Raw genomic sequence first — 24483 nt, 5'->3', positions numbered from 1 at the left:
TTGAGGTGTTTACCACACTTCTCAACTTGAAGGCCCTACTTATAATACTGTTTTTTTTTTTTAAAGATAAGGATGGTGAGTCTGAACAAATTAAGGGTTTGAAGAACTATCATGGCTTCTCCACTCTTCCTCTTTGCCAGTCTTCCACCAGCAATTCCAATTGGTCAAACCTTACTGGAAGTTCAGTGGAAAGGAGTCTGAGAAATGTAGTTCACAGGGGTCAACACTATATAGAAGAAAAGGAGAAAGATGCAAGGTGGATATAAAGATGACTGGCACAATTTCATAAATGACAACTTTGTGGTAACCACCAAGTTAAGATAAAACAGAACATTGTTTGAATAACATCCCTAGTGATTTTCTCACCACCTATTGGGAACATTAAATCTCATCCATCATTCTGTGTAATTCCGGGATATCATTTTGCATGATTCTGGGATGCCATTCTGTAATGCAGGTCAGCTCATGTCACCTTGCCCATCTTCACGTCCTTCAATTCACTCTCAGGATTTATGATATAAAATTTAGTTTATCACATAACACCATCTCTAGCACTTCCTTCTGGCCACTAAGACATATCCTCTGGCTTACCTGCAACTAATCACTGATAGTTTTAGAATGCTTCACATTTTTATAAACTTCTGAATTTTACATGGGTCCCTCTGCTGAAAATGCCACTACCCCTTGTTACCCACCCCAACCATAACCATAACCATAGGTATTTTCTTTCCACATTACAGTAACTCTTATTGTCCTTCAAAACTTAATCTTTATGTTCCTGGTATGACTTAGGAGTCATTTTGTGCCCTGTTGGGCTCTAGTTATACTCCCATTGATGTGTTTCACTGAAATTGTTTTTTATATTTGGCATCTAGTGTCACCTGCATGGATTTTAACTACACAGACTATGCTCTTAGTTGTTCTTAATTGTGAGCCACAAATATATATCAACTACTAGGGTAGCAATAAAATTTATTGAATTAGATGACTAATCTCTTCTTTGACTACATTAGGTGACAGCATATTCATTTTATATATTCCACATCTATAAAGACAACTAAACAAAACTGAAGCAAAATTCAGTTTCTTTATTAATGTAAATGAAAGTTGTTCCTTAGGGTATTTTTAAACAGTAATTAAAATATTTCAAGATGGGCTCTTCTAGGTAAAGAGAGATTATTCCATTTCTTTTCAACTGAGAATAGTCTATTAATACAATATTTTTCTTCTTTACACATGTGTCACTACTCCTTACTTTCTAAGGATTCGCACAGCTGTGTCCTAGACTTGAATTTTGCTCGATGACCCTGTTCTTTTAACGTTGCTGTTCTTATTTGTTTTCAGAACAATTTATGTTTCACACTTAATTTTCATGCTTTTTTCTAACCTCCTGAGTTTGAACAAGAATAAGTTTTCTGGATTTATATGACAACTTAGCAAGATTATGTACCATACTTTAAAATGTTTTGTTGTTGTTGTTGTTGCTTTTTTTTCATCAGGTGCAAAAGATAGTCACCCTAGGCAACTAATAGCAAGGGAATCCCTAAGGAAAAAAAATAAAAGAAAAGAAAGAAAAAGCAGAAAGGGAAGGAAGAAAGGGAAGGAGGGAAGAAATAAGAATAAGCAAATGTACAAAAGAAAAATGTCAGGGGGATGTAGGAGAAAGCCAAAACAAATAATGTCTCTCTTCACCTCCCCCCTCCTTATCTTTTCTTCTCATTATTTGATCATGTGAATCTTTGTAGAAATAACTTCAATTGCATTACCACTAAGCCTCAGAAATTAATTTAAGTCAGGATCCTTGAATGGAAGCATATATAAGAGAATGTATACCAGTAGATATTGTGAGAAAACTATGGGTGTGTTGAAGTCTTAACAATGCTATTACATTTAAAAGATCAAACAATAGAAAAGCAGTCAATTTATTAAAATTTCAGCAATAATCTAAATAAAGCAATAATCCAGGGATAGTTTTCAAGTGCTTTAGAATACTCTAGGAAACGCTGGCAGTCATTTTGTGATCTCTTTATTTTTTAGCCTGTTGATATAGTAGATTATTTTAAGAGGTTTTGAATATTGAACCAATCATGTATAATGCAATAAACCCCACTTGGTAACGGCATCCGATTTTTATATATTGCTGAATTAAATTAGGTAATATTGTATCAAAGATTTTGTGCTTATATTGATGAGGGATTTTGGATTGTGTGTGTGTGTGTGGTGTGGGGGGGTGTTTCTGTTCTCTAGCAAGTTTTGGTATGTTTTTTTAAAATGAATTGGAATGTACTGCCATTTTTCTGTTTTTTAAGAAGAGAGTGTGTATGATTTTCATTAATTCATTTTCTAAAATTCAATGCAATTTCCTGGTGAGATGATTTGGACTTTTGATCAGGATTTTTAAGATTATGAAGTGAATTTTCTTAATAATCATTGGACTACTTTTCTGTTTCATATTGGGTAAATTATGCTAGTTTGTACTTTTTAAGAAATTTGTCCATTGCAGCTAAGTTGTCATATTATCTGAGTTGTTCATAAGATTTTCTAATTTTCCTTTTTATGTATACTACAGTGATGTTCCCTGTTTGCTCTTGATATTGAAAATCAGTCCATTCTTTCTTGTCAAGTTGGTAAGTTTTATTAATCTTTACAAAGAACCAGGTTTTTGTTGTTTTGTTGTTTTTCCTCCTTTCCATTTCATTGATTTCTGCTCTTTCCTTGTTTTTTAATCCTGTCTGCTTGCTTTAGGTTTCTTGTGCTCTTCTTTTTCTAGATTCTTAAGGTAGGAGCTGAAATTATTGATTTGAGATTTTCCTTCCTCTTTGCTAATGAAATAGTGGTAAAATTTTCCCTCTTAACACTGCTTTAGCTGTATCACAGTGAACTTTGTTGTGGTGTGTTTTCATTTTCATTTTGTTTTATAGTCTTTATTTTCTTTGAGACTTTCTCCTTTACTGATACATTGTTTTGAAGTCCACAGTTCAATTCCCAAGTATCTGGAGATTTTTCCTGTTATTTTTCTCTTCTTCATATCAAGGTTGATTTCAATTTGATAACAAAATACTTTTTTTTATGGTTTTCATTCTTTCAACTTTGTCGGTGTTGGCTTTATGTTCCAACCTTTCTGCTCTGACCTATTCCCCCTTAATTTTCAGGACTCCAGTGACATGAACAGTAGATAGTTTCAGAGAGCCTGACATCTCATAATTTTTTTAGTCTCTTTTCTCTCTGAGATTGAGTGATATTTATTGTCAAAATTGTAGTAGAAGTCCTATTCAGAGCAATCAGACAAAAAATAAGAAGCAACCAAATTGGAAAACAGGAAATCACATAGTCATGGTCTGCAGATGGCAGGATCTTATCTATAGATTCTACCAAGATTATTCTAACCATGAAATGAATTTAGGCAAGTTATTTTATAAAAAAATCAGCTTTGGAAAACTAAATAGCATTGTTTTACACTGCAAGAAATTTTTCTGAAATAGAAATCGAGAATATAATCCCATATACAATGATCACAAAACACTAAATATTCAGGAATAAATCAACCAAAGAAGTGAAAGATATCTACAATGAAAACTATAATACATTAATAAAAGCAAATGAAGAGGATACAAAAAATTGGAAAGACACACCATGTTCATGGATTGGAATAATAAATATTATTAAAATGTCTTTACTACCCAAAATTGTCAAAGAAATTTCTAAAAAGATTCCAATGGCATTGTTTACAAAATAAAAAAAAGCAATAATAAAATGTGTGGTAATAATCCTCCTCAAAATAAAGCCAATAGCCAAAAGCAACACTGAGCACAAAGAAAGAAGCAGGACCTGTGTGTGGTGGCATGTGTCTGTAGTCCTGGCAATGGGTAGACTGAGGCAGGGGGATGGCCGGTTGAGACCAGTCTGGACTACATAATGAGTTCGTATCTCAAAACAAACAAACAAAAAACAATTAAAAATTGCAAGAATGAAGCAGGAGGCATTATACTACTTGACTTCAAAACATACTACAAAGTTGTTTTGTTACTATCAAAACAGCATGACATTGATATAAAAACAGACCCATGGCTCAAGAGAAGAGAATAAAGAACTTAGAATGAATCCATACGTTTGTAGCCAACTTACTTTTGACAGAGGTACTGAGAACACATAATGGAGAAAGAACAATTTTTTCAATAAATGGAATGCTGGAATAAAAGAATAACCACACGCAGAAGAAAGAAAGTAGGCCCCGTCTCTCACCAGTTAGAAAAATCAACTCGCAATGGATTAAAGCTTTCAATGTGAGACCTGAAGTTATCTAAGTACGAGGAAAAAAATAGGTGAAATCCTTAAAGACATCAGAATCGACAAGGATTTGGGGGTCAAGATCCTGAAAGCACAAAAAGCCAAAACAAAATTAGGCAAATGAGACTTCATCAGATCAAAAAGCTTCTTCACAGTAGAGGAAATAATTGGCAGAATGACAAGATAATCTACAGAATAGGAGAAAGTATTTGCTGACTATATATCTGACAAGTGGGTTAATTCCCAGATTATACAAAGAGAAAACTAAACAGAAAAAAAAAAACCCAACTTGAAAATGTGTAATAGAACTAAATAAATATTTCTCAAAAGAAGAGATACAAATGTCCAACAGCTATATGAAAAATGCTCAATATCACTGATCATCAGAGAAATGCAAATCCAAACAAGAATGACTGTTACCAAAAGGACTAGAAGAAGTAAGAGGTACTGGCAAGACTACGGAGAAAAGGGAAATCTTGCCCACTTTGGGTGAGACTGTAAATTAGTAAAATCACTGTGGAAAATGGTACAGATGTTTCCCAAATACTGAAAGTCGAACTACCATAGATTCAGCAATTCTGGATATATCAAGAAGAGACACCTGCACACTCAGGTTCATTGCAACTCTATTTACAATAGCTAAGAAAAGGAAACAACTAAAGTGTCCACCAATTTTGATGAACAGATAAAAAAAGTAGTACATATAAATGATAGAATATTATTCAGCCTTTAAAAATGAGTGAAAACCTGTTGTTTACGGCAACTTAGATGAACTGGAGAGCATATGCTAAGCAAAATAAGCCAGGCACAGAAGGTCAAGTACTGCATGATTTCACTTGGGAGTTGAAAGTAGAATGATTAATGGGCACTGAGATATAGTTAGGTAGGATTAAAATGTTCTGCTATATTATTGCATAGTAGGGTGACTATAGAAAATTATAATGTACTGTATAGTTTAAAAAGCTAGAAGAAAGTATTTTGAATATTTTCACCATCAAGACATGATAAGAATTTGGGTAAATAAATATGTTATATGATTTTAAAATAATTTATATATATGTATCAAAAAATCACATGGCACCCTATAGGTATGTACAATTTTATGTTTTTATGTGATAGTTAAAACATAATTTTGAAAAACTACAAGTCTAATGTAAATCAGGCAAGCACTTTGCAAAATGTGTATTGTCATTTATTTAACCTTGTATAACCAATAAAGTATATTTCATTTGCCAAACTTGAGTTTAAAAAGAAGGAACTAAAATATCCAAACATTTAAAAAAGTCAAATAATACCATTTGCAGGTTGCTTTAATATTTAGGATTAGCACAAGGTGCTAATAGTTCATGCTTATAATCCTAGCTACTTGTGATCAGGAGAATCATGGTTCGAAGACAGCCAGGGCAAATAGTTCAAGAGACACTTGCAAATGTGAGGCCCTAAGTTCAAGCCCCAGCACCACTAAAAAAAAAAAAAAAATTAGAAATAGCAAAGCTGCGGTGTAAAAGTGTCTATAAAAATATATCTGAAACAAAAAATAAAACAAAAGGATCATGAGGCCCAAACTACTGAATGGCCTACAATTCCATATACTAAATGGCTTATATTTGTGGAAAGTGAGAAACTGAACATAATCACTGTTAACCCAATGCAACAACTGGAGTTACACACCAGCATTCCCTCAGAGGAGTCCCCATTGACAGCTATAGAAACAAATTAATTCTCACTTTGTTTTTAATTTTAGTTGTCACTAACAATGCCTCCACCTCCTGGCTTAGCATCTCAATATTAACTTACAAGCATGAAATGAGAACTTAATCAGGGAATGTTTGGGGATTTGCTTTCTAGCAGCTGAGATACTGGAGGTGAGGTAAGAGCAAACATTTGGTGGTGTGGGACAGTAATTAGGTTCAGACAGAAGGAACAGAACTGCAATGTCAGCTAAATCTGCTCATAGCTGGTGTCTCATCTCAATTAATGGTAAAAAATGTTATGCCACTAGAATCTATAAGGGTTGAGGGTCTTACAGAAGAATCTAAACTGTGACTACCTTGTTAGCATTGTTGATGCCTTCAAAGATGACAAGTGGCTTGATCCAGAATATACTATTTCTTTTGTGTTTTGCTGCTAATACATTTTTCAACTATTCATGCTTCTGTTACAAAGCTTTATTTAAAGGACCTATGTGACCCAAGGAAGAGAGACTTACTAGAACCATTCTTCTAAATATCACGAATGATTACAGACTAAAGAAGGGCTATTGCTCACATAACAGTGTGCAAAAAGTATAAACCAAGAAAATAAGACTGAGTTGAGAGACAAGATCAGTCCCAACTCTTCTGTTATTTAGCTGGATTATTTTAAACATACAAATATGTGGCACTTGTATTTCCACATCTGAAAAATGCTGCCAATATTCATTTTACATGTCTCACAATGTGTTATGAGTCAATTTATCTTTTATTAATGTTTTAAAATTGGAACTCCTAAATAGAATCTAATCCCCTTTAAGTAGTAAAAACCATTGTCAACTTTTCGTTTTTAAGGCAGTAATTGAAAGGCCTAATTGTTGTTCTATATTATAAAGGTGTAAATAACAGGTCTAGACCAGTGATTTTTCATAGAGCAACACACTTGAAATACAAATGCATGAGCTCCACCCAGACTTGCTGAATCAGAATCTCTTGGAGTGGGATCCACGCAGGAACCTGTTTTATACTTTGTTTTGTTTTATTTTTGGCACTACTGGGCTTTCAACTCAGGGCTTCATGCTTGAGCTACAAACACAGACTTATTTGCTTTCATCTGTTTTCAGGTCGGGTCTCTACTTCTTCCCAGCTGGGCTCCAACTGTGTTCCTCCTACCTCCACTTCACACATAGCTAAGATTACAGACATGCAACCACCATGCCTGGCCCAGGAATCTTTATTTTTAAGAAAGTCTACCAATTGTTCCAACAGTCATTCCAAACTAGGTAGCCTATAACCAGAGAATTAAGTCATATATACTAAGTACTTGATCAAAGTATTTTAAGGAGAACTATTAAAATATAAATACAATTTCAAACAGAAATATAATGGTTATCTAAATAGCCATCTAAGCATTCATGACTTAATTCCTTCTCTAGAGTATTTAAATGAAACAGATAATATCACTCAATAAATAATAATCAATACAAGAAGATGAAAGAAATGGAGAGGGGTAGAGTCCAGTAAAGCAATAAGAAATAAGCACTTTTAATCAATTTAATTGTTAGCTATCAACTTGTTCTGCTGTACCCAATTGCACTTATATATTCAGGCTTGTAAAAAATACAGTGGTCATAAGTTTAGAATACATGAAATCAGATGTGATTGCTTTGGAAAAGCTATAAAGAAACAAAATTATTTTAGCAAAGTTTGAAAGAAAAAAAATTGAGACTCATTCAAAGGTATGAATCTGGTTAGGGCAGTATTGAAGGCAAGGAGGCCAAGTCTTTCTTCTAACCCTTGGTGAATAGCTGCATTCTAGGGACTTCACACTCCAGTTCTCATTTGGTATCCACGTATGAATCAGAACATTTTTGTTGCATGTGACAGAAAACCAATTCCAACAGGGGAGAGGGGAATTGAAGAACAAAAAGTATAGGCTTAGAGTTAGATTTGAACATGACTGTTTTCAAGGGCTTGTAGGAATTTGTACTCCTTTTTTACTTGGCCCCTGTTTACTTGGTCCCCTTTACTTTGGGTTGACTTTATTTTCACATGGGCTTCTTGAATCATCTGTTGAGAAGATGACTTCCAGAAGGTCTTGCCATTTGTTGTGACCTCTTAACAACACTACTATAGATGCTCTTTCTGTGAGGTTTCTGTGTCCACCTGAGTGAGTGTCAACAATCACTGTGGTCATGGGATTTAGTAAAGTCATCAAGCAGATTCACATTACTAGATTTACCCTGGAAGTTGATGATGTGACCCTAAACTGAATGAATTAGGAGTGAGAGTTTGTTTTACTAGGAAAGTCAAAGAAAGGCTAGCAGAATAAAAGAATGAATACTAAATCAAATCAAAGCCTATCCTAAAGCCTAACAGTAACCCACAGTCCAGACACTTCCTTACTTCTCACCCCCTAACAGAAGAGTCTTATATTTCCTTCTTCAAAGGGCTTCTAGGTAAACTTCCTAAAGTACACACTATACCTGTCATAGCTTCAAGTCCACTGTCTGAGAAATTCAAGAATGATGGCACAGAGTCCTTTGGGACTCAACACAACATCTGCAGGAGCATGGCCAGCAATGAAGGTCTTCATTACCATAGGGTGAATGTCCTTAACATTTTCTTTCATATCTTTAGCTGGCATCTGCCTCTCATGCTGTTTTACTTATCAGTTCCAATTCTTCCCATGAAGTCATTCAAATTATGTCTATTACAAATTCCACAAAGTAGATCTTCACATATTTTTGCAGGAAGTAGACAGACACTCAAGTATTATTTTTTATTTATGCCTGATTTTTCTCCAACTGTTATGCTATTTTTTTTTCTGGACTTTGGGTTGTTGTTATTTCTGTTTTGCTTCTTTATATGTTCATTTTGTTTATATAGTCTCAGAATGTCAAGGAAGTAAAAGTTCAACTAATATTTAGCAAAGAATTGTTATCTCTTTACATTTCTCTTTACTCATCACCTATTTGGTTTTTACATTGGAGAACAATAGAAATATACCAGCTTCAGCTGAGGAACAAAAATATTCCAAATTCCTGTGTATCTTCTCTGTTCTTTCATGTATCAGGTTGTTTTACTTGAAAACAAACAAGCAATTTAAGTCTTATAGAGAATACATACTTTATAATCTTGGAGTCTACAAAAAAATTTATTTATGGCTGTAAATGGTTGGATTCCTGCTTGTGTGCCATGGGAACTGAATTTCTGTCCTAATGTTTTGGCACATCTTCAGTATACTTACCTCTGTAGGAGTGGTGTGTATCCACAATTATGTTATTTGAAAAGAATCTTTGTACTGGAAAATCTCATTGAGATGTAGCACCGCGTTTCCAAGGGTGCCTTGGGACAAGAAAGAATGGGGCAGTAATATACAACCACTTGGTTACATCATTCATACCAGAGAAATTATCATCCTACTGCTGACGGGGAACACTTGTACTTCTTTATTATCAAAGATTTTGCAGAACTGCTCAGCCCCCTCTATTCATTTCATTCCAGCTGTTCTAACACAAGGAAAGAAACAGATTGTTTCATTCTCTAAGCGTACATTAAAAAGGACAATGCCATCATTTGGGGGGCTTTTGAAGGGGTTTTTGCTCAATTTGGACTGTGTGTGGAGCAAGCTCACTGCCTTATAACAAAAGCATAAAACTCTGTGGTGACAGGCAAGTCAAAGGCTAAAGAATTTGTTAAAAAGAAGAAGCCCTAAATGTTCAGCATAAACAACAAGAGACATGAGAAAGAAAGCAGGGAAAAGGTAGAGGGGACCGTGAGAAGGAATGTGTGCTGGCCCAGCACTGCGGCCTTTTATAATCCTTTGGGAAAACTCACTTGTAGGGCTCCAACAGCTCTTTCCTGAATTTATCTTGCATCAAAGAACCACAAATTTGTTCTTGCTCAAGCTTGTGTTTACTGGCTTTTAAATGTGTATAAGTTTGGGGGTTTTTTTTGGGCCATAATATTAAAATTGTTTTAGATCAATATCTGAATCTTTTTTTCATGTTATCTGGAAGCATAAACCTTGCCCTCTCCTCGGGAATCTTTAGTTTCTTCATATCTTATTCTTGCCTCATCACATTTTCTGTACACAGCACAAATATCCACCACCCTTTCTTATTTGTCCTTTTCAGTACTACCTTATTCTTCCTGAATCTCAAAACTTGAATACGTATGTGTGTGTGTGTGTGTGTGTGTGTGTGTGTGCGCTATTGGGTTTTAAACTCAAGGCCTTGAGCTTAGTAGGCAGATACTCTAGGACTTGAGCCATGTCATGGTCCTTTTTTACCTTAGTTATTTTTCAGTTAGGGTCTTACATTTTTGCCCAGGGCCACCTCAGACTGTGATCCTCCTACTCACGCCCTCTTTCTTAGCTGGAATCCAGATGAGCACCACCACGCCTGGCTTACTGAGTGAGACGAATCACACTAACTTTTTGCCCTCAAACCACAATCCTCCTCATTTCTTGAGTACCTGGGATTAAAAGTGTGAACCACCTTGCCAGGCCACCACTCTCTTTTTCTATGACAATGACAGACATTGAAAATTAATGCTGAAAACATTGTGTTACATGAATAATTTTCAATATGTCTTCCAAAAAGTCTCCACCAAGAGGGCAGAATTGAAAAGCAAAATAAAACGTATTTTCATATTCTGTATCAAGAATGTGAAAACTTAGTGATTTATATGTCTCTCCAAATACTTCCCTAAGGTGAATTTTAGGTAGAACACATCCTATGTTTGGACCAGTCATGGTAGTAAAATTGATTCTCAACACAATGCTGTGGAAGGCAGTGTCTTATCTTCAGTCTGGCTCATCTTTTACTCATCAAATAAATATGGATTTATTATTCAAGGATTCCTACTGATTTTTGAAAGTCACAATTTTCAGAGAGATAAAAAATGTACTATACTTTATTGTAAACTACAGAAAGGCCTAGAGTCCCTAGAGTCCCTCCCTTGCTCCTTCCTGTCCCTATTCACATCCCTTCCTCAATTCCTGCACAACTGTTCCCTGGAGGGATTGGTTTTAACTTTTTCAGAAGTGAGACTTTTTTCTAGAAGGGTTTCCTTTCGGTGGCCTATTTGTATCACATCTCATCTCTCTTTTCCCTCCCATAATCCTTGCTGGAGTTGGGATCTTCATAACAGTCAAAAGTAATTCTCTAAATTCATATATGGACAAATTATTCATAGATTACATAGGGCATTGGTTTCCTTCTGAAGTTACTAAGGGTATATTTATCTAGTATATTCACTCTTCTACATATAAAAGAAGTATGGATGGCTGAATTCAAGGATTTAGTGATCCTCAGCTTGGCCACATATTCACAACAAATATGACAATGTTTGTTAAATTAAGGTAAATATATGCAAGGTATGTACAGGAAAGCATGGAGTAGGAAGAGTAGAATGTCTTGATTCTAGCCACAAATTAATTAGTCAGAGTTCATTTAGCTTGAAAATAGATACTTAGGTGTGTTGGTCAGCTTTCTGTTACTATAACAAAATCTTTCAGATAATTAACTTATAAAGAGAAAAGGTTTATTTTGGCTCTCAACTTTAAAGGTACCAGCCCAAGATTGGGTGAACCCTTACTTTGGACCTTTAGTGGGCTTGCCAGATGTCATGACAGGGAATGTGTTATAGAATGAACTGCTTGTGTCGTGGCCAAGAGGCAAAACAGTAAAAGCTGAAGAGGAGAGGTCAGGGTTCCATAATACCCTCCAAGGACACACTTCCGATGACTCAAGGACCGCCCATAAGCCCCTCCTTCTAAAGAGCCTCAGCACCACCCAGTAATGCTTAATAGACTTGAGGACCGAGTCTTTAACACACGAACCTTTGAAGAACACTCATCCCAACTATAGTAGAGGAAGGCCCTTGCCTGGCTCCCATGTGTTTGTGTTTCATGACTACAAATACAGTATTGTTGTGCTACAATCTCCTCCTCAGTTCCTTAGCTTAAGGAACCAAAGAGCTCAGTTGAGGCTGCCCTGTGCTTTTTCCAAGATCAAGCTGATTTAATATTTCCCCTATTGTTTTCTCTCCAGCAAAACCACCTCTTCAATATTTCTGGCCCATTTCTTGAATGAAAACATAATTTAACAGAAACAAAAACTAATCCAAAATCCTAGTCAAAGCGCCTTTAAATTGTTGTTAGTCATTCTTGTCTCCAATTTCTGGAATCCCCTGAATTCTTGCTCACTGAATTATTGTTTTAAGCTGTACCTTTTAAACCTGTTCTTAACTTTCCACCTTTCCACCCCAAAATCATATTGTTAGCTTTGTTTTGTTTTAAGAACTGTGGGTTTATGAGTCATAGAGAAAGAGATGCTGTGTGTAGCAAAATAAATTAAAATTGCTCTTTGGACATTCCTCTCCTTATATGCCATGACAACTGCCCCTATCTGTAGAAGAATTACCTAAAGGAGGCAGGTGAGAAGTATCAGGATGGATACTATGGATAGAATGGAAGAATTGGTCTTATGTAATTCATTGGTAGAGGGTCCAGCAGATCAAAATACATAATAATCATCATAAAATACAGCTTTTAAATGTCTGTCTGAACCAGTAAGACTCAAAGTCCCAACAAGCAGATCTATTTCCTTTCCCACCATGACCTCTAATGCATTTTCATCTTAGTCACCTACTGATGTCTACAGCCAATAAGCAAAGCAGAACAATGTGGTATGTGTGAAGAAAATAGTAATTATATTTGCTTGCTGGTATCTTTTCAATTTTATTGTATAAGTATTAATATACATTATTAACTGCGTTTTCTCGGTTATTTTATGACTTCAACACAGTGGGCAGTCTATGTAACGGAAGAACCTTCTGATAACACACATTTGGAGAATGTGCTCAGGAGATCAGCTGCCTCTCCCTCTACCTATGGAACTTTTGCCCCCCACAATACTGCTGGTCTGGGGGCTACTGAGAGAGTTTTAGCTTTGGCTTTGCTTTTTCACTATGTACTTTGCAGGTAGTACCAAAGTTTGCCTCCTCTTTTTGGCCTCTTCTTTTCTTCTGCCATCTTCCCTTCCAACTTATTTTTGTTCAAGATTCTGAGCAAACATAAGGATATCTTTTCCTTCTGAGAGAAATCTTGTGACTGAATCATCTCTCTGTCTTTAGTATTTCTTTCTCTCTCTCTCATTATTTTTTGTTTCTCATTTTTTTCTCTTTCATCCTCTCTGTTATATTTCTTAAATTCTCTCTTTTTCTCCCTCTCTCTCTCTCACTCTCCCTGATAAATTAAAATGTTTTTGTATCTTCCTAAAAAAATACAAAGTTCTTGCCATTCATAATCCAGATGGGCTGCTTAAGTTTTGTTTTACTTGACATAGTCATTTCTCCTTCCTTATTTCTCTTTTAAGTACTGTGGAAGGTCAAAGGCAAGAATCACAAGATCTGCTTTTAAATTTTTTCTATTCATTATGTAAATTACACACATATATATTATTCATACACACAAACACATATATACACTATTCGTAGAATATTGCATTTGGTACCCATTCAGTGAATATTTGCAAATTTGGCAAGATTTACCATAAGAGAGTGCTTTATACTCACTCTGTCCTTAGTGTGAGTCACAATGACCTGGAGAGTTTGCCGTAACAGGTTGTTGGACCTAACCCCAGAGTTTCTGATTCAATAGGTCTGGGGAGAGACTCTCCAGCTATGTTTCTTCAAGTTTCCAGGTTGCTGATGATGCTAGTATCACATTTTAAGACCACTACTCAAAGGCATGTGCTCTGTGTTCTTTGCAAACATGCAAAAGAAAGCAAGATCTAGCAATAGTCAACACTAATTTTAAAATGTTCATTTTCTTATGGCAATGTGACCGTGTTATATTTATAATTGCTGAAAGCCAGCTATATTAAAATTAAAATAACTAGTGAATAAGTTTTATATTATTTACTTATGTTACTACTGTATGACAAAAATATAGGTAATAGAATACATGGCTCTATATTTATAATAATATAGTTTACCTATACTATCTAATTTCAAAATTATTTTTAAAAGATAACCCTCTTTATTTTGAGCAGCAACCTTTCAAGTTATGGATAATTGTACACATTTTACAAGTGATAAAGACATTTCAGAAAGCTGGAATGACTAGAGAAGTTCAATTAGTCCCCAGAGCTGTTCAAATCCTACTCTCTGTCTTTTATGCCATACTCTCTCTTATGTCTGATGCTTGCATTTTTTGTCCCCAGGACTACTCAAAGCAGAAGGCAGAATATCAAGCAGGCCGATGAGGGAGAATGTAAGCCAGAACCTGAGCACCTGGGTTCTGGGCTCATGTTTTCACTAATGGACTTGGTGAAATGTGACAAGGTTGTTAATCTCACTGTGCCTCTGATTCCTCATACACGAAGAAGAATAATGAAATGTGCATTATCTTCTTCAGAAAATTTTTGCAAATAAAATATATTTGCAATTTAATCTATTAATTCATGATAAGCTTGCATAAACCATCAGGACAGGTTTGGGTATACAGGAAAATGCTTAGAAATTTTTATAGAGTGTTAAAGATTTAAGGTCTGATGAATAGGCAGAGTGTGGTTATGACTTGTGTTAATTTTGCTACTCAGAATTGAATAAAAAGATAGACTAGATTATTAATATTTAAACTACTTACAGCAAGTTAGAAAACAAAGAACACGATATTACCTATCCAGGGATATAATGTACTTTTTGAAACAGAGTGAAGAGAAAAATACTACATTCAGCTCAATATTCTGAAATTAGCACACAATTGTGTTACAAGGAAAGGAACAACAGTATGCAGCTGTTTCCCCAAAGGGGGAAGAACTTTGACTCAACCTTTCTCCTACCAACCTCCCTTCTTTTTTTCTCTTCAAATGCTTTCCAAAAAGTTTTGAAATATCTGTCTTCTGGATTTCATATTTGTTCATATTCTCATGTAATTTTTTTCCATTTACTTAGCACAAGGTAAATTTTAAGCATTTCTCCTAATGGCCTTAAATCTCTTACTTGCTCAGGAGTGTATTTCTATACTATTTCTAGAACCCAGCCCTCTCCATTATGTTCACTTTCATTTAACTCAGTTGAGCCACAGAACAGTGAAGCCAAAAGCTACCTTAAGATAACATTAAGTCCCCAGCCTCTTGTTTCACATATGAGGAAGAAAGAAAACTAAACTAGTAGCTAAAAGCACATAGCTAGTTAGTGACAAGGTTAATACTGGAGCTAAGGCATCCATCACTCTTGGGACAGCTTCCTCTCCACCACACCAAACTCCCTCTGGAGTTTTTTCCAAGGAAACTAAGCAGCATGTTAAAGCTAAATTAAAGGCCCTTATTGGGAGGCAAACAGTACAGAAAAAAATAGTGCAGAAAGCACAGAAAATATTTAGATGGGACCAGAACTGTTTATACTCCACACTGACCTATTTCTTCTTTAATGAAATGGGGAGCAAAAATACCTACATAAGAGGATTGTTTGTGTGATAAAATATGGCGAACTCTCCCTATAATATAGAGGTGTATAATAAATAAATCCCTCTGTTCCTCACTTCTCACACTGTTCCATCTTTCTCCAAGTTATACTTTCTCTTTCTGTCCTTTCTTCTTTAATTATAGAATAAAATTGAATTTTTAAATTTCTCTCCTGTGACTATTTGGTTTTTTGTCTTTTCTTTTTTAACCTCCTATGGTATTTTTCTTTTACCCTTCCTTTCTTTCTCTTTCATAATATGTGACCCTTGGGTCTCTTTCTGTGTATATTTTACATCTTCTTTACAATCTTCTTTCAGAGCATCCACAGTGAGTAGGGGTTCTTCATAATGAGAAAGGGATTCCAATGGAATCCTCTTCTCTCTACATTTCCTGCTCTGTCGTTTGAGGACCCTTTAAAACTACTCTATGAATGCTTGCAGAAATAAATATCCACTAACTAGGCATTTGGAAAACTGATAATGACATATTCCCAACCTAGTTAAGAAATGTTCCAGTAGTGTAAATACTCAGATTCAGAGTTTTATTCAATTCTTGCTTCATCCATTTCATTTTTAGCTCTCTTTATTATATACCTGTTGCCTCAGCAAGATGTGACACTTGTCTGAGTTTCTCTTTGACCTTCCACCAGTGTTGAAATACCAAGTTTGAAAGAACAAGTAGGAATAAAAGATATATTTAAGACAGCCAGAGAATCATTCACTTGAAAATTTCTCCATTATTTTGCAATTCTGTTAAGTTGCCAACAATATTGCGAGATTTGGCTTATGTACACCTGGAAAATGTGAGACTTGAATATTTCATGTTGACACTCTGACTTCACTTCCCTTGAGGGTGGGGGAGGGATGCTAAACTTCATGTGCTAAATCTATCCTTAAACAGTAACACAGCATGTGGTAGAGGGGGCTTCTGGTGGCATCTCACTCTTTCAATATTTACTCCCTTTCTTTTCACCCAAAATGAGTTTATTTAGCTGTCCATTTATTGGAACAAAGTACTATTCAGGGTCAGCTTTAGCCCCAGGTAGAGAAGACAGATGTTCATGGGATATGATTTAAAGAAAGTTCAAAAGCCTCCTACAGAAAATACTTTTCCTAATAGCTTTACTAAAATTCCCATATTAGTCACTTCCTTGGAATGAAGCAATGAGAAAAAAAAATCTCTGATAAAAACATACAAGCTATCTAAAAAGTCATAGTACATAAAGCCCCTTTTACTTACTGATCAAATTAGATAAACAGTCATTTAGAAGGCTTACAGAGGAAAAAACTGTGATAGGAAAAGGGAGAAAAACAAGGCATGGAGCATGTCCAAGCTTGGAATGGAAACACAATCTAAAAAGCTGAAGGAATTGATAAAAAGGAGAGGCATAGTTAGGGACCCCATTTATGATCTTAAAATGATTGTTCAAGAAAATCTCCAGTGCCATATACCATATATTCATCCATTCTTCTACCCTTTCACCCATCCACCTATCCATCCATCCATTCACTAATTCAAGTGTTTATGGAACATTTTTTGTACAATTATTGCAACAACATACTAAGGGCACAGAGAGTTCTAATCTTTATCTAAAAACAGCTTGCAAAGGAGCAGAAGCAAGTAAATAAAATGTATAAATCTACAGATGAGGAAATAGTGAAAGACCATATGTAAGATTCCCAAAGTCTTACAGGTAAAATTAGGTAGTATTTGAATATAACCTTAATTTACTTAGCTCCAAAACACATTTTCTTCATTCTCTGTAGTGTAGCTTTCTCAAACTCACAGGAATTATAGCTAACTTTAAGAGTCATATTGATTTGATTGTTCAGCCAGTCAGTAGAGAAATATATCTCTTCATCTAAAATCAGGTTATCATACTCATATCATTCCTAGGACCTTGGTATAAGCAACATAACCAGTTGAGAACAAAAACGTCAAGGTAATTCATTAGCAAAGGGACTGAAAAAGTAGTGGGATCATTGCACATATATTATTGAAATGTCATACTCTACCCAATAGATAAGTACAATTATAATGAAATTTGAAATGCATATTAAAAATAATATTATGCCATTGAAATAATATGATTTATCTATTTTCGTTGTGAGTAGAGACAGGCCTTGTGTCTTTCTCAGACTCACAAAACAGATAAGTGATAATAGATTATAGGCAGGATAATGACTATTAGTGACTAAGACAAATTTTGCCAAAGCATAGAGAGGAAACCTAGGAGATGGTAGCATCTAGTTTGATATAGTTATAAACCATGAACATGTCTGAATGATCAAGAGCCAGCCACAACCACAAAATTCACCAGGGTAGGGCCAGAGTCATCAGGGAAGAGCTAGGAAGAAGGCCAGGCCGATAATGAAAGGGGGCATTAAGGTAGACATTAAGCTCTCCAAAGGGGAAAAATAAGCAAAATTTCCAAGACATCTCTAACAAAAAATTGAAGTATTAACATTTTTGCTAAAGAAGCAAAAATGGCAAATTTGCTGGTTTCACTAAGTACATTATATTGTCTCCCCCCCCACCGCCCTTGAAGTGGGGAGGTGGTAAAGCTTCAGTGAGCAGTAGTGAGGATATAAGAGACATTTCAAAAGTGGTATGTCGGCCATCACTTGGAGTTCAGAGGGAGCAGTTTATTTTTCCGACACTGGGAAATCAGCATATTTGAAGCTGGCATCCAGTGACTTAGCTCGGTTCCCTGAGCGAGCTGGGATTCCAGATGGAAGAGAAGCTGTCTTACTTTGTGAAGTGAAGCTGCCACTGGAATCCAGGGCACTTGATTGAAATTTCAGACATCTGATTTTGTCAGAGTGCGGATACCTTTCCTTTGAAATGCCCTGCCTTAATAACCACTTTAACCCATTGCCAATCTTTCTGGGAAACATGTCTCCCTATGATTGGGAAAATTAATGAACAGGCACTAGCTAATATAATTAAACCCAAACACTCCTGATTTCAGTATTAAGAAAAAAGCCACTGCCCTGATTTTCTCTTGACAACACAAAAGTCCTGCCATCTCCAAACTGTTTAATTATTGAAATGAACTGTAACAGTACACCGGATAGGGGCAGAGGTCGCTGAGCAGTTCTGGAAGTCAGAGAGCAGGCAGGGGCTGATGGAGGAGCCTGCCAATGCCTCAGGCTTCAGCTACAAACCCACACACTTTTTCTCAGGCATGCAGCCTCTGATAGGTAGCCTGATAGCAGGACTAATTTGCTAGTATTACAAAGGTCCAATGGTGCTTGCTTGTTTTAAGAAAAGCCAAAATATGCTCTGGTGACCACCACGACATCGCAGTTCCCATGCCCTACCACATTCCTGTTTTCAGATCCCAGGATTTTTTTTTCTTCCTTCCCTACGTGCAGTCCAGGATGTAGACAAAATGAATTCCAAGTGACCTATGTGGGGGTGGATTTATTTTAGAAACAAACAGCAAATTAAGTGAAAACAAATCTTGTTCTCACTTTTTTTTTTTCCTTTTGGATGGGGTGTATATGTTTATTTTCTCAGAGACAGTTTCTGGCAGTTCTGTTAAAGGTATCTCCTCAATTTAAAAATACTAATTATTAGTCTCCTGCCTTAGTTGACCATCTTCTCTGCCTCCCACAATAAAACCTATGGCAATTACTTTTATAAAATGGAAATGTTCTATTTTTCTATCATTTTTTAATACAAATATTATCTAAAAAGGAAGAATTTTATTTCCTAAAATGACATTAACAATATGCAGACTATTATCAAAGATGGTAAGAAGGAGAACCTGGAAAAGTTTGCTAGAAATGTCAATACTAGGTAAACCAAAATAAAAGTGTGATTTTCAAAAACCAAGTTTTTTAATGATCATCAAAGTCATTAAAATAAATGCATTAGATGATTTGGTAAAGATGTAATTTCCTAATATTTTAGGTAGTCTAAATTATAAACAAAATTTTAAGGAAAAAATAAGTATGAGAAGTTCCAGCTTTTGGTAGTTCCAGAGATAGCCTGAAGCAAACTTGTGAATAACACAATTTGTCTTTCTTGTCCCATCTTTCTGTTTGATACCATCTCCTTCTTGTTCAGTCTCACACCTAGTACTAATAGGACCATTATTTCTCTAACTCGGTGTCACTGTCGTCACAATCTCAAATCATTTTGTTGAAACTTATTCAAATAATAAAGGTTTCAAGGGAATTGACAATCTTAAAAATTATTATGTTAATGTGGCATCTTTTTAAGACAAGCAAAGAAAATGAAATGAGTAGATATTACTGCATATGTGTATCTTTACACATTAGAGTATCTTTAGAAGTGAAAGAGCAGCAATTAATGACTGCATCGAGACACATAGTCTATGTCAGAACTATCCCAGTTAAAATGGGGCCACTAATATATTGGTCTAAATACTTGATAGTAAAAGACACTCATGTTTAACCAAATATTCGATTGCTGGAGTTTATCATTTTTCTAGACACACTATCCGCTCTGTCTTCCGCTAACTCCCCATCCCTTCAGCCTGACTTTCTGGACCCACACTTCCAGCATCCTAGGGTCTTGTCACAACCTTTGTCATCACCATATTTTTAATCTAGCCTTTCTAGGCAGATTTGCTAGCACGAGATGAGACTTTGGTGACTCCTATCCAGCCTTTTTTAAGAGTGAGGGCTCTCACTCCTCAGAACCTGTGTCCTTATCTAGGTCCAAGGGAGCCAGGAGTTCCTAGATGAGGATGGCTTTGTGGATTATACATCATTCCATGGGTGAAACAATAAGGACAAATGAATGTGCAATAGGACTCTGATATGCTGACTTAGTAATACAGTAATAAATTCCTACATCAGTGGAAGAAAATCCTACCACTATATTACAGTACATAGTGCAAAAACCTGTTTGAGCTATGATTAGTTTAGGTATAAATGTCTAGACACAAAATGAGACAGAGTATTCCTAGCAATTCTTTTAGCTAGGTTTTTAAGTTTCGGGGTATATAATAATCTCTCAATCTCCCAGAGCCCTGATTTAAAGTAGATCTTGGCTCCTACCCCTCTGCAAGTTTGACTAGATGCCTAGGTTCATTCTGTTTTATTAGTGTATTTGATGATTTGAATCTAAACAGTCAATTCAGTCAAAAACACAGGCAAAGGCTTCATCCTTCTCAGTTGTTCACTGAGGAGGACATCAAGGGCATTACACACAGACTTTTCTGGTTGCCCAGGAGTCATCAGGAGGGATTGAAGACTTGGCCTAAGATGAAGAAACAGACTTCTTCAGTACTGTAAAAGTGGCATGATGTATATCTCAGCAAAACAGACCAATTTTGTCATAGACTTGAAATTAAGGGCTAAGACTAGTCTCCTTATATGGTAAGTATAGCCTAAGAAGAAACCATGATTCTCATTATGGTCCAGTTTTGGCAAAGAAAAGTTAAAATGTGGTTCATTCACCTCAGGGATGCACAGGAACAAACTACAGAGAATATGAATGAAATTTGCTAGGAAAACATCTGACATTTTCAGACAGTGTGAGTTTTCCACCTCAGTCTTCTAATTTAACATTTCAACATAGTAAGAAATCCGGCATCTGTAAACTGTACTTAATCCATTCTTTAAATAGCATTACAGCCTTTTTCATTTCTCTTCACACTGCATTTTGTTGCTTTTGTCTCAGAGGCTTTAATGCAAGACCAGGACTTATGCTGGGAGGCCTGCGGATTACAAAAAATAATGACCTGTATATATTTAGTTGTTCAAAGGAAATTAGAGTAGCCTGATTTTTATTATTCCCCATTGCCCCACGTTCTCTGGTGTAATAACTTGCCCTGTTCTCTAATTTACTTTTACATCATCGGAAATGTATACCATTTAGCCCAGATTCTCCCATGACCAATCAGGACCTGCTGCTGAACTAGGTTAACAAAACCTTGCACAGAACAGCAAGACTTCCTAATGCAGGTCAGCCAAAGACACTGAAGAGCTGATCTTTCCAGAAAGTATGTGGACTGGAGAACATCATTTGCCAAATTCTCTTAGGCAGCCTATGACCACTGTGTTCCCCTGCTCTTGAATGTGACAGCTAACATTTTCAGGTCTGCTGTCACTTTCCATTAACCTTCTCTGGGAAAAATTTGTAGGGAGTTTGCTTCTGGTTAAGCTTTTAATTGTTCATTTATTAGTGCCTCCTCATCTTGCCTTTCCATCTCTCTCATCTCTTACCACCCAACTTGGATATTTTCTCTAACACTAATATCTAAAATCTAAAATTCATCTTCTTGTGTTTTCTTTGTTAAAGTAGAAACAGAGCTGCTTCACATTTTTTGAGGGTTATGATTAGATATTTAAACCGTGATTTTATTGGGATTTTCTAGTCACATAGCCATATTATCTATATTTACTAGCCCACTGGGGAGGATGTGTATAGTGGGAAATATATCCTTATTATAGATAGCTATCACAATATTTCCAGAATGTTTTCAATTTATCAGCTTTTCTTTTATTAAAACGTTTATGTATGGCTTATGTACTCTTTGAGATGAAAGCAACATTTGAAAGACAGGAAAAACTGATTTTTGTTAAACTCAGTGTTTTTTTTTTTTATGACATTTAATGAAGTTTTGTGGATTCTCCAAATTCTATTGCAACAGTTTAAGCCATGTGCTGTTAAATGAATGAGGTTTGGCAAAATAAAAATGAAGACAAGTATATGGTAGTAGTTTTAACAATCCCAACTTCTGAAATTCACTCCAACATGATCATATTTTAAGAGCTCAATAAATTTGATCTTTATAAACTTTTCTTCAGCTCTCCCCAATCATTTCTTTTCAGTCTGGGCAATTGCCTCTTCATTAAATAAGTTTTCTATTCCAAAACAAACTCAAGTCACTCTTACTCATTTTACTTTAATTTCCTTCAGTCTCATATATTATAAGATTAATTGTAGGTTTTGTTTTGTCCTCTTCTTTCCTCCTCTGAAACTGCAGCAATCCACTTCATTTTCCTACTTATAATTTCTTAATGAAAAAAGCTTTTCCTTCTTAATATTCTTCCAAGGTTGATACTTCTCAATATCCTTCACATCTTCCCAAATCTTAAAAGGATTTATCCTCTTAAATACCCTAAAATAGTTATCTTTGGTTCTGGTTCAGGAGACACTTTTTAAAACAGTTGTTACTTTATAGTAACAATGACTTAACCGTACACTGGGGCTTAGGCAGTTTCTCTGACCAAATTGCCCCCCTGACTCTAAATTCCAATCTCAGGTAACTTGGTAACTTGGCTGGATCCATCTCCAGAGCTGCAGAAATTTATTTGGAATGCTTTGGCTCAATAACCTTTCAAGGACCTTTGAGCTTCAGGAAAAGTTTGGGATAAAAATAGTTTATACCTCAATGTGGACTTAAATCAGCTAATGTCTGTCCTTTTCAGAGAGTAGACCAGGTGGTTGACTATGAGGCCAGGGTGGGGGATGTATATGGGAAACTGTAGTCGAGTGCAGAGAAAAATGTTAGTTATTTTCTCTTCAGTGGCAAAAATATTCTTTCCAAAGTTCAACTGGTATAAAATCATTTCACTTGATTCCATTCATTCCACAATGATTCCATAGGAAAGTAAGGAAAAAGTATTATTACAAGACAGATAATATATTGTATTATTTCTCTTAAGACAAATTCTGGCTTTATCTTGTTTTTTCTTTCTCATTCTTCCTCATGTTGCTGACATTTTTGTTGTCTCAAGTATTATTTTACATAACAACTGTATTGACATATATTTGATATACTGCACCTCTGCAAAGTATACAATTCAATTATTTTAGTATATCCACAGAGTTTTGCACTCAAAACAATAATCAGTTTTAGAAATTTTTCATCAACCACAAACAACTCTGCCCTAATCACTAATTTACTGACTGTCTCTATATATGCCTATTCTGAAATCATGCAATATGTGGCCTTTCCTTATAGCTTCTTTTAATTAGCATAATGTTTTCGAGATTCATACCCCCTGCAACATGTTTCAAGTAGCTCATTCCTTTTTTGGTTACATAATATTTCATTACATGACTAAACCCCATTTGAGTTATGCATTCAGTAGTTAATATATATTTCAACTGTTTCCACTTTTTTGGCTATTTTTACAAATGCTGTTGTCTTCTATGAAGATGTGTATGTGTGTATATATATATATATATATATATATAAGTTTTTGTGCGCATGTGTCTTTTCATTTCTCTTGGTTATATGCCTAGAGATAGAATTGCTGGTCAAATACAAACTCTATGTGTAACCTTATGACAACTTAACCTTATGTCAACTGTTTCCCAAAATGTCTGCATTTTTTTACCATCCCACCAGTAGCATGTGAGAGGTTTTTTTTTCACTTCCTTGTTCACACTTGTCATTATTTGTATTTCTTATTATCACAATCCTCATAGAAATAAAGTGCTATCTAATATTTGATTTCAATTTTCCTGATAGCTAATTATTTACCTTTTCTTGTGCTTATTGACATATAGTATTTTCCTTTGTAGGGGCTATTTATATTTTTTCCAGACTTTTTGGAATAATTTGCTTTTTTTACTACTTAGTCGGAAAAACTCTTTATAGAGTGCAGATTTCTGTCCCTTATCATATATGTTATCTACACATTTTTATTCTGTTCTCTGGATTGACTTCACTTTCTTAATGACATACTTTGAAGCTCAAAGTTGTTAATTTTGATTAAGTCCAATTTTATTTTTCTGTTGTCATGTGTGCTTTCAGTGTCATCATTAAGAAGACTTTTCCAATTCAAAGATGATTTACCCCTATATCTTCTTCTAGGAGTTTTATAGTTTTAGCACTTACATTTAAGTCTCTGAACCATTTTGAGTTAATTTTATATAAGATATGAGACAGATTTCAGCTCATTTCTTTTGTATGTGGGTTTTCAGTTCTCCCAGAATCATTTGTTGGAAAGACTGTTCTTTTCTCATTGAATTGTATTGGCACCCTTATTTATAAAGCGGTTATAAATTTGAAAGTTTATTTCTGGAATCACTGT

General features: G+C 35.3%; 1 long non-coding RNA gene across 3 annotated transcripts in view; it reads left to right on the top strand.

The window, feature by feature from the left end:
• Window positions 1–24483, top strand: part of LOC141422560 (uncharacterized) — a 52940-nt gene that overhangs the window by 11151 nt on the left and 17306 nt on the right. Inside the window, exon 3 of one of the 3 annotated variants that reach the window (XR_012447193.1) lies at window positions 2570–2627. The exons of the other annotated variants lie outside the window; for them this stretch is intronic. This is a non-coding gene — a long non-coding RNA (uncharacterized lncRNA). The remainder of the gene's footprint in view (window positions 1–2569; window positions 2628–24483) is intronic. 3 annotated transcript variants of the gene reach the window in all.

Source organism: Castor canadensis, chromosome 4 (genome assembly GCF_047511655.1).
Source record: "Castor canadensis chromosome 4, mCasCan1.hap1v2, whole genome shotgun sequence".
NCBI lineage: Eukaryota > Metazoa > Chordata > Mammalia > Rodentia > Castoridae > Castor > Castor canadensis.
Note: the sequence above shows the minus strand (reverse complement) of the source record. Positions and strands in the feature narration are given on the sequence as shown.